Source organism: Talpa occidentalis, unplaced genomic scaffold, assembly GCF_014898055.3.
Source record: "Talpa occidentalis isolate TD23 unplaced genomic scaffold, MPIMG_talOcc4v2.1 talOcc4.2, whole genome shotgun sequence".
NCBI lineage: Eukaryota > Metazoa > Chordata > Mammalia > Eulipotyphla > Talpidae > Talpa > Talpa occidentalis.
This window is the reverse complement of record NW_023602073.1, coordinates 67,969,876-67,978,859: the sequence shown is the minus strand read 5'-3', so window position 1 is coordinate 67,978,859 and position 8,984 is coordinate 67,969,876. Positions and strand designations below refer to the sequence as shown.

Below are 8,984 nucleotides of genomic sequence, written 5' to 3'. Positions count from 1 at the left end.
GCAGCTCCTGGCCAGCTGGGGATCGAACTCGTGCTGCAGTGGCTGGCAGTAACTTGATAGTACTGTCTTTAACCCCTGCACCCCCAGGGAGGCCCCTACTCTCCCTTTTCTTAAACCATCAATGTGTTTACCCAACAGTCTTATTCTGATGGAGCTTTGGAGGAAATGAAAGATGTAAAGTTCAAAGGCAGGAAACAAGATCCATGACTTGGTGGTAAGCTGTGCCTGTACAACCTTCTGTGGGACTCAAAACATAGCTCTTACTCATGTCTCCTTCCTTGAGGATCCCAGAAGAAAGGAGGGTGGGAATACTGGGCTTTGGTGGATGCCACAATACATTGATGGGGATTCCACCCATCCCTTTGGCTATGATAAAAATTTTGCAATCATTCCACAGGTTTGTTGTTAGGAGACTTATGTAAGTTAATTTATGTCAAGGGCTTGGTATATAATAAGTACTCAATAAGTGTTTTGTTTTATTTTTATTATTATTTGAACAACTGTGTTATGAAATCATAATAGATAATACATTGGAGAAGAACTACTAAAGTAACACACACAGTATAGGCTCTTAAATATTATGATGGTGAGATTACTTCTCTAGCCTTTGGCAGATGCTGTGCTTCTTACCTCTTCTTTCTATATCTCTCCTCCGTTTCTACCTTCGTTTCTTGTTTCTCCCTCTTTCCTTGCCTCTTTCCTATTGGCATCCCCTGCTTTTCCCCCTACCCCCAACTCTCTCACGTCCAATAGCTTCCCATTTTCCTGCACCTTTACTAGCTTTATCCCTCTTTCACTTGGTGTATCTAGAGCTTCGTTTTATGAGCAAGCCCTATTCCTAAAACAAAGACACCCCTACCTTCAATAGAATCCCAATGAGAACAAGGATGTACAGCACTTGACAAACTGACATTTTGATAAATATTAAACAGCAGCCCTCCACAATCACTTGTGAAATTGCTTCTTTTTGCTTGCCAGAGTTTTAACTGCAAAACCATAACAACACTCTTAGGTTTTCTTCTTAGTCATATGCACATCCTTTCCCAAAAAGAGGATAACTAATTCATTGTGCTCCTCCTACTTACACTATTTGCAGTCGCCTGAGTTGAGGTCTGGGGATGTGATGCTGAAGCTCAGTCCTTGACTTTGTGAGGTTTATGTCCCTGCAGGACACAGGAGCAAGGAGGCAGGAGGCCTTCATCACCTTGAGTTACGAGTGTTACAGGAGAGATAAGCATGGCTTAATGAGGAAGGGCATGAAAGGGGTCCAGAAATCAGAAAAATGTTTGCTGGAGGATGCGAGAATCCAAGGATTGGGTCTTGAGGAAGGGCATGTTTGTAGACTGATTCTTTGTAGAGGGAAAGGGATGAGGACAAAGCAGAGAGATGTGCGTTTGAGGTGGGAGTGGTTAGCCAGTGCCAGGTCCTGAAGGGGCTGGGAGACATTAAAGTGCTTGACTTCAGGCCTCCCCAGTGGTGCAGCGGGTTGAGCGCCTCGCTGTGAAACTGTCCGCAGCCTCTGCAGCGCAGGTTCGATTCCCGGCCAGCCAGGGAGAATCCCACATGGCGAGGCAGACCGCTCTTGTCTCGCCCGTTGCTCCCCTCAGCAGTGTATTTCAGAAGATCTGCTTGATCTGCTCCCCGCTCTGTCTCTGGTGAATTCTCCCACCCTCCCGCGACTCTGGCCTGTACCCCAGCTCTTGTATAAATAAAAATAAAATCTTAAAAAAAAATTAAAAGTAAAGTGTTTGACTTCTTCCTGAGCTAACTGAAAGAACTTAAGCAGGTGAATCATATCAAGAAGATTGCATCCCTGGCTTCAGGGAGGAAAAGGGATCGGAGGTGAGCCAAAGGTCAGCAAGGTGACCACTGGCGTGATTTTAAGTCAGTGATATGCCTGTGCCTGCTCACACTCATACCGAGCATAATCCACCCCTCCTAGCTTCTGAGTGTTCTGCTGTTCACAGGCTAACTTCACCCCACTGAATAATATGGCATTGTCCAGACTCCTTTATAGCTTGGCTGGTTAAAAGCAACACATCCATAGCTCCAACCTTCTTCCCATTAACTGGATTGGGTTAGGGGTACACAATTTATATGTGTGAAAGCGTTCCATACTCAGAAGGGCTCCCACATTTGGGTTAGTGTTCTGCTGTCACCATCTTGAAATTGTCATTTCTTGAATAAATAGCCTTGCATTTTTCATTATGCAATGAGCCCCACAAATTATGTTGGGGTTCCTGTTTCTATCCATCTTTGGATGGTAGCCTTCAGATAATTCTTTGAACCATAGGGGAAAATAGCCTGAGGACTTGAGGAGCAGTTCCAAGATTAAAACAGATTGTCATCAGCATTTCCAAAGATAGAACCAAAGGGGTCTTTACCTAGTTGCTTAACAGATTCTGCTCAGACCTATTCTTTTTTTTTTTTTTTAAAGATTTATTTATTTATGCATGTAAGAACTGGGGTACAGACAAGAGGTGTGGGGTGTGAGAGGACTCACCAGAAACAGAGTGGGGAACATAACAGGCAGACTGACGGAAATACACGGCTGAGGGGAGCAGCGGGAGAGTCCAGAGAGGTCTGCTGTGCCATGTGGGTCACCTCCCTGATACTCATGCTGCAGTGGCTGCAGATAGCTTCAGAGTGCTGTATCTTAACCCTTTGCGCCACCAGGGAAGCCCTGCCCAGGCCTATTCTGACCTGCCTCTCCCCAGCTGCTTCATAGCAGGACATCTGGATTATAGCCAGAGTATTCTTCAGCTCAGTGGAAGAGGATGAGAGCATCCTTGACTTTTGCAGAGTTAAACACTTGGAGAAACTTGAGGAAGCAGGCACTTGGTAAAAGGTAAAGCTAGCTGGCCCATCAGGTCTCTCTGCCTGCTGCTCTGCTCTGCTCTTGTCATTTTCTTGGTTCTTAGCATGTTTATTCTCTTTGTTCCAGTAGCCAACAGACAAGTTTAAATTTCTTATTTCCTCTAGGGAGCCTGGAGAGAGGCAACAGGCCCTAAATATAGGAAATCATGTGGAGAGGATCTCTTATTTATTACGGTTTCCATATCACTTCCCTTCCCCCAGCCTCCACCCCCACCTCCAGCCACTCTGTGTCTCTCGGCTTTTTCCTGCAGCAGCCAACAGAAGGCAGTTCACCTCTGCTCCCTAAGGTCTGGAGCCCGCCTGAGCCCCAGGATCCGAAGTCTGCTCTTGTGAAACCCCACCCTCCTGAGAACAAATGGGAGGCCGTTAAGTGTCACCTCACAAAGGAGGTTCTTGGGAAGATCTCCAGCTCAGGGTTAAATTTCAGGACTCAGCAAATCACAGAAGAAAAAGGTAGGTACCTGCACTATTGTATTTTGTCTTGTTGAACGGCGACTCCAGCTGCTCTGAAGTAGACGTGTGTGTCCACATGGCTTTGGTAATTGGCTTCATGATTTAGATCTCTGTCTCGTTGCGATGTATATTGATTTAAATGACTGGAAGGAAAAATAGCGAGAGGAGAGATGGCTTTTGGGTTTGGGGAATTTGCACATCTTTTGATAAAGAATGCCAACCATAGTGTAGAAATTCATAAAGCCAGTTCTTATTTTCGTTAAGAGTAGTTATCTTGGAAGTTGCATTTTTTTTTTGTTTTCTGTCTCAGGGAAAAAAGTTTGCCACTGCCTTTTCTTTTCAACAAACTAGATTCCGAAAACGATTTTTATTTTACTCATTTCTGAGCTTTTCCTTTTAGTTATACATGTTCTGGAGTTGACAGAGGACTTTCTGAAAGAAATAGAAATAGTGTTTCTCCTTCAGGCTTCCTATGAGCTCTGAGTAAAGGAACAATCAATTAATTCAGAATCTGGTGAACTTCCATGTTATTTTCCAGAATTTTTAATGAAACAATTGCTTTTCCTGAATTGTTCTGAAATTAAATGCAAGTAGTGACCATGTATATTAGTAATAGCTGAGAACACTGGTTTTATTTCCTCTGTGGTGATAACTGTCTGCAGGGGGGGTGCTGACTACATTTGTTGGTCACTACTGGGCTCAAGATGATGTATTGGGTGAGACTTAGAGGGGTCAAAGTTTATTCAATCAAAACTATATATTTCTCTGGATATTTTTCTTTTTTTAATATCATTTTTGTTCTTACAACAATTTCTGTTCGCCTCTGGGAGAAACATTTTATAGCAACTTCACTGAATATCAGTCAATTTTTACCTATTTACTGAACACTGACAATTCTTTCCCAGCTTATTTAATTCAGGTGCAGAAAGTTTCTTGCCATTTATGAATTGTGCCTTAGCTCAGCTTTCTTCTGTTCTTTCCTCTATATATAACCAAACAGTTCTTGGAAAATGCAATTCTTATAACATTATACTCTTCAATGAACTGTTTCCGTGCACACATTCTGTGTGTGGCTTTGCTACCTTGAGGGTCATCAGAGACCAGTTGCTTCAGCCATCAACCAGGAGCTTATTAGAAATGCAAAATCTTTATCCCCTCCCTAGATTTACTGAATCTGCATATGTACATTAAAGTTTGAGAAACCCCAGTTTAGGGACTGTAGAGAAGACCTTCAAGGACTGCTCCTTTATTATCATGCCCTCCAGTGTCCGCCATTCCCTCTCACCACCTGATTCTCCAGTTGTACCAAACACCTTCCATTTCCCCAGTGAGAGCGCCAATGAATGAGGTTTCTCTCCTTTTCTGGGATTCCTCCACTCATCTTCTCTAACTACCTATTGCAGCCTGATTTGTTCTTCCTCCCCCCCTTTCATCCAGTGCACAGCATACCAAGTGCACCTCCTGTCTGATTTTATGGCATTTGATAAAATTCTTCTGCCATAGTCCTCAGCACATTAAATGATGGTTGCTAGGTCTGTTTTAATCCTTGAGGAGTTATTAGTCTTTGATTTCTGAATCCATAACACCCGAAGCAATAATAGGCACATAACTTGTGCGCATTCACTGTTTGCTTTATTCATGAGTAAATGAATACATATATTGTCAGAAGGACTCAAGCAACCAGATTGAGATCTATAGGTAGCGGTTTTCCAGGGAGAGGACCAATCCCTGTAACACTGTCCTATACTCTGTGAGTTTTTGCTGGATTCATTTTTTAACCAAATATTTTAAGCACCTAGTATGTGCCCAACTTTTATTTTATTTTTTTTAAAAGATTTATTTTTTTTATACGAGAGCTGGGGTACAGGCCACGGGTGCAGGAGGCTGAGAGGATTCACCAGAAACAGAGTGGGGAGCAGAACAGGCAAACTGAGGGAAACACACTGCTGAGGGGAGCAGCGGGTGAGACAGGAGAGGTCTGCCGTGCCATGTGGGTATCTCCCCAGCTAGCTGGGAATCAATCCCGCACTGCAGAAGCTGCGGACAGCTTCACAGCGCTGTGCTCAACCTGCAGCACCACTGGGGAGGCCCTGCACCCAACTTTTAGAATCCATTTATTTATGTCTCTGTGGATAGTTTCTCTCATTAAGTGTTTCTTCTATTGGTGTCTTTCATTCTCCACCACTCCAAGTCAGAGATTTATATTGAACACCTTGCATATGCCAGACCGTGTGCTACATGCTAAGGATATCATGGCAACCACACAAATGTGGATCTTGCCTCCATGCAATCTCCATGTAGAAGTATATTCTTACTACCCTCTATCCTGTTTTGCTCTAAAAGCATCAAAGAAAACTGAAAAATTATGATCTCTAATAAATATTTTCATATTCAAGTAAAAGCATTGGGAGCTTGAAGGCAATGAGATTTATTTATTTATTTATTTATTTTAAGATTTTATTTATTTAGGTGTGGCAGACCTCTCCTGTCTCGCCTGCTGCTCCCCTCAGCAGTGTATTTCAGTCAGTCTGCCTGTTCTGTTCCCCACTCTGTCTCTGGTGAATCCTCTCACCCTCCCGCGCCTCTGGCCTGTACCCTGGTTCTTTATTTTGTGTGTGAATAAAAATAAATCTTTAAAAAAATTTTTTTATTTATTTATACAAGAGCTGGGGTAAAGGTCAGAGGTGCAGTAGGGTGAGAGGATTCACCAGAGACAGAGTGTGGAACAGAACAGGCAGACTGACTGAAATACACTGTTGAGGGGAGCAGCAGGTGAGACAGGAGAGGTCTGCTGCATGATATGGGTATTTCCCTGGCTGGCAGGGAATTGAACCTGCACTGCAGAGGCTGCAGATAGATTCATATTGCTGTGCTCAACCCGCTGCACCACCGAGGAGACCTGACAATGAGATTTAGTAGGAAGAAAGCTGAGCTTTGTTTTGGGACTCTGGTTTAATACTGCACCTGCAAATAACTTGCCGTGTGACCTTGGGTGGTCCATTTCCATTATCTGAACCTTGATTCTTTCAATTGGTGAAGAAGACAGATAGCTACAAGGATGTGAAGTCCTTCCCTTTGTGAGTACACAGAGAAGGCAATATCGAGGAAGCCTCCACTCACAAATATGCATGCTCCCTGATTATTTGAGGTTGTACTCTGTGGTCCTCTGGGTCAGACTGGTGTAGACGGGATCTCAAGGGAATCTTGACATCATTATGCCCATGTGTTTAGCCGGAGACATTAACATTGTTCTTTGGTGCCTTCCATGGAGCACAGCGCAGCAGTGGATCCTAGGAAGCAGTGTCCCGCGCCTTAGAGGAATCCACTTGTCACTGAGCTGGGTAGAGAATTGGTTCAAAGTAGGCAGATGAGGGAGACAGTGTTGTTCTCAAGCAACCTCTGCGTTTGGAGAGCAGCCAGGAAAAGGAGGAAATATCACTTCACCAAGTGGTGCAGGAAAAATCTAGAAGCTTGTAGACCAATATCCAGACCCTTACACTGACCATCCTTGTGGCACAGCTGTGAGCTCTCCCTTCTAAAAGCATGTGGAATTTTTCTTTCCCCACCTATAGATTTGTAGCTTAACCAGACTATACCTGACTCAAATGTTGGACAAGGTGTAGCAACCTTTGTCTCCCAGCTTTGTACCCTGTGGTGAGCTCGGACAGCAGGGAGAGAACAAATATTTTCTACATGTTCTCCAGTCACAACCACCAGACGTAGGCTGAAGTAAATTGTTCAGGCTCTCTCAAGCAATCACTCCTTTCCTCTTTGAGTCCTCATGTTTTGCTCCCCCATTATCCAAAGCTTCCAGAAAAAGATGCCTCCTAAATTCCTTCTTGCTTCCTGTTGCTCATCTGCTCTTAGCCTCCATACTTCTTGCCTGTCCACCTTGTCTACAGTTGCCTTTCAGCAACTGAAGTGTTTTCTCTTGGTCATTTCCCGACTGCTCCAGTGAACATTAATCTCTATTAATAAGCACAAGTAAGAGAAACAAAAGGATATTAACCTGCACGAGAGGTTTCTAATGTCCTGCCACAGACCTCAGAATGTATCTCGATTAACCTTGGCTCAAACTGGTTCAACATTTCTTTTCCAGTCATGAGATGAGCCAGAAAAATGCAGACCTAGTTTTTTAATCCCCCCTCTGCTATGCCCTTGAATAAACAATAGGATCTTGTCAAATCTCAGTTTCGTTTCTGAACTTGCTGATAATACTTAGTTTATAAGGTTGAAGAGAAGATCAATTAACTACATGTTGTGAGGGGCCTCCTGGTGGCGTGAGGGGTTAAGTCTCATCACTTTGAAGCTATTGGCAACCACTGCAGCACAAGTTCAATCCCCGGCCAGGCAGCTACCCACATGGCGCAGCAGACCTCTCCTGTCTTGCCCGCTGCTCCCCTCAGTAGTGTATTTCAGTAGATCTGCCTGTTCTGCTCCCTGCTCTGTCTCTGGTAAATCCTCTAACCCCCCCCACCGCCCGTCCCCACACACCTCTGGTCTGCACCCCAGCTCTTGTATGCATAAATAAATAAAATAAATCTTTAAAACAAAACCTTATGTTGTGAATATTAGGTCACCTGTGGTCTCTAAAAATGCACTTGGTCTTAAAGAGGAGACTGGGCAAGTTGGTGAAAATGAGAAAATTGTCATTGAAGGACCCTGAGGCCACAGAAGTGAGAAGTCAATTTTGCAGCACATAAAGGCAGACTTTATTGAAAGGTTGCTCTGTGTGGGGAAGAGGTCAACAGAGGACTGATGCGTGGAAATTACAGGGTAACAGGTTTTAACTCAATGTGCAGAAGGATTTACCCACCATCAGAATTATCTAAAAATGGGTTAGCTGCCTTGTGGTGTGGTGAACGCCCTGTCCCGGGCACTGCTCCAGCACCCTGGAAGACCACGGCGGGGGTGTTCCCAAAGGGATGCCCGGGCTGGGTGGAGTCCGTCGATGACCTCAAGGTCCTTCCCGCTCAAAGCTACCAAGAATCTTGTGATGTCAGGGCCCCAGTCCAAGCCACCAAATGAAGGCCTGCAACAACAAAAAAAAGTCATCAGGCTAGAGAGTGACTGTAGCTGCCTTGGGGCTAACTAGCCCTCCCTACCTGCTGCCATCATTTTAAAATAGGATTTTTGCAACAATGGTTAGGTTGCACTTCCAGGAATAAGCAAAAAAGAAATGAGAACAATGAGGTGGGAAAAGTTCACTCTAAACGGTTCTTCTTAGGTTTCTCTTTGACTAGACTGTGGGTTACTTCTTGTGTTGCAGACACATTCCTATTTAATGGAAAATTGCCATGTTTGGGTACAGTTCAGCCAAACTAAAGTTAGGCAAGTAATGGCAAGACTCAGACTTTTGATGCTGATAATTGCTCTATCTATAAAATGCAGACATATATTACTAGATGGATATGGAGAAATCTAATTGTAGAAAATGCAAAATCAGTGGCTCTTCCATGCCCTAAATTGCAGGACAATTTGAATGGGATAGTTGACTTTAAGGGAGAGGAGAGAGCAGGCTGGAGCAGTCTGCCTGCTCTGAGTCAAAGTCATTGTTTTCCACCCACCTTTCCTCTTCAGCTCAATGAACCACATTAATAATAGCCCCATGCAGACTAAGGACCTGGAGACCTTTAAGGAAGGGGGGTGTAGCT

General features: G+C 44.1%; 1 protein-coding gene across 1 annotated transcript in view; it reads left to right on the top strand.

Moving 5' to 3' along the window:
• Positions 1-3,128: 3,128 nt before the first annotated feature.
• Positions 3,129-8,984, top strand: part of ADGRF5 (adhesion G protein-coupled receptor F5) — a 102,690-nt gene continuing 96,834 nt past the window's right edge. Inside the window, exon 1 of the mRNA XM_054698855.1 lies at positions 3,129-3,330. The gene's annotated coding sequence lies outside the window, so the exon portion shown is untranslated. The remainder of the gene's footprint in view (positions 3,331-8,984) is intronic.